Consider the following 2,500-nt stretch of genomic DNA (forward strand, 5'->3'; position numbering starts at 1 on the left):
CAAAGTGTATCAATTTACTCGCATTCCCACGCCTCGTAATGAATGGTCTCATAATTCATTTGTTTCTAAGTAGGATTTGGTTATGATGTATTTTGATGAATGGAGCTCATTAACAACTTCTGGTGTAGTTGTTTTCTTCTTTACTGGGCGCCATGCCCAGTGGGGTCTGTTCTGGGGGAGTGACAGTCACGTTAATACTGTTTTCTTTTGTGACGTAATTTTTTTTTTTTTTTTTGTATATTATCTATATATTTATTTACGTTCACAAGGTCGAAATAGGTGTGCACTCTTGATCGATTTTTTTTTTTTTTTTTTTGGGGGGGGGACCAAATTTTATCTGGTCCTTTACTTTTTTCACACTTTTTGTCATTATAACTTATCTAACTGTTAGGTTCCTTTACTTGAGTTCAGTTGTTGTCACATGTGCGTTTTGATTCATATGTTCTCTGTTTTGTCAAAAAGACACTTTTATTCATAAGCGTATAAGATTAATTTCTCAACAAAATTTTAATAACCTATTTTTCTCTTTTTTTGCAGGTACGTGTCCTACATACCGTGCTGCGATGTTGAAAAATGTGTTAAGTACAACAACAAAGTTAAATCCGTCGTTTGGGTAATTCAGGAGCGAGAAGGAGCGAGAAGGAGAGGGAGGAGAGGGAGGAGGTACGAGAGGACAAATAGGAAGACATTATACCAATACAGTAGCACAGAGAACACTTCGGGTCAAAGATTTTTCTTGTAATACAAGCTCTATGGTCGCCACTAAATCTTGGTCTGTTATTCTGAATGGCATGGGAAAACGTGGGAGGACAAATTAGTAAGGTTGGTTGAGAACAGCCTTTGGGTAGGGGTGATTTAAGTAAATGAAAGTGTGTGTGTATGTGTGTGTGTGTGTGTGTGTGTGTGTGTGTGTGTGTGTGTGTGTGTGTGTGTGTGTGTGTGTGTGTGTGTGTGTGTGTGTGTGTGTGTGTGTGTGTGTAATTCACCATGGTCTTCGAGCACGTGTTGGACTCGTGATCGACAGCTATTACCCTCCCGATCTATGGGTAATGCTGTGACCTTACATGCACACACACACCCAACTCCTCCACCTACGAGAATTGAAGTAACGACTTGCAGTTCAGCGATACTGAAGTTATTTCACCCCTAGGCGGGATTCGAACTCGGACCGCCATAGTGGCAGCCGGGGACTCTAACTACTGCGCCACAAGATGTGTGTATGTGTGTGTGTGTGTGTGTGTGTGTGTGTGTGTGTGTGTGTGTGTGTGTGTGTGTGTGTGTGTGTGTTTATCTGTGTGTGTGGTTTCATAGTTTATCCTCCTTAATTACTCACTCCAATTAAACATTCATCAAGTCCCCTTCTAACAGACTTTGTCAATTTATGAACTTATATTAACCACATTAACAATAAACTCACAGCACAGCTGAAGAAAGTATGTTTTTGTCCATAAATTACCTGTGAGATACATCACTAACGTCATGGGGGTTTACATAATTTTTCACTCTCCCTCCTCACAATCTTCGCCTCACACCACACACAACAAAACGTTCTTTTGAATTAGTAATATTGTACACACGTTCTTCAGCAGCAACCTTCGCTTTGCAATTCATTCAACTTCTCCTCGTCTTCCTCCTCCTTGTCTTCCTCTTCTTCTCCACCCTCTTCCTCGTCTCTCTCCTCCTCCTCCTCGTCTTCCTCCCCGAGTTCACCGTCTTCCTCCTCTTCATAGTCTTTCTCCTCCTCATCGTCTCCCTCCTCCTCCTTATCTTCCTCCTCCTTATCCTCCTCTTCCTCCTTTTCCGTCTCCTCCTCCTTTTCCTCCTCCTCCTCCTCTTACTCCTCCCCCTCTGTTCTTCTCCTACGCACTCCACCTCTTCTTCCACCTGCTCTTCCACCTCCTCCACTCGGCCTATTCCCTCGCGACCTCGCCCGTACACGTGCGCATGTATGAATGCACAAAGCTTGTTTGTATCCATTTATGTAATCAGTTATGTGTGTATCAAATTGGACGCGATGAAAGTGAAACTGACGCAATCTATTTGAATTGGGGTCATCGTTTATGGACACGTGACGTGTGTCGGAAAGAGGTGATCGCTGGCTGTCTCTTCTTAGTCGGCGTCGTTGTGGCGACTGCGTTGTTAACGGTTTTTAACGGTCATGATTTAGGCTTGTCGTTTGATCATGTGGTTACATTATGTAGATCCTGTTTGATAAATGTCAGGTTATTCATTTGTTTAATAGTTTATTTAGCTATTCGTTTATTTGTTTATCTATTTATTTATCGTTATTTATTATATATTACTATTCATTTATCACTGATGTATTTATCATCTTCATTTATTCGTTCATTTACTTATTATCTATTTATTTTATTTTGTTTTATTTTTTATTATTATCATTGATCAGTGTCGAATATTTGATCCTTGGCTCTGGCCATATTTTTGTCCTTACACGATTAAGATCGTTTGGTCCAAATAAAGTAAATGGCAGTGATAAAAA

The sequence above is a fragment of the Oratosquilla oratoria genome, chromosome 13 (assembly GCF_046742065.1).
Source record: "Oratosquilla oratoria isolate Oo_2021 chromosome 13, ASM4674206v1, whole genome shotgun sequence".
In the NCBI taxonomy this organism is placed as follows: domain Eukaryota; kingdom Metazoa; phylum Arthropoda; class Malacostraca; order Stomatopoda; family Squillidae; genus Oratosquilla; species Oratosquilla oratoria.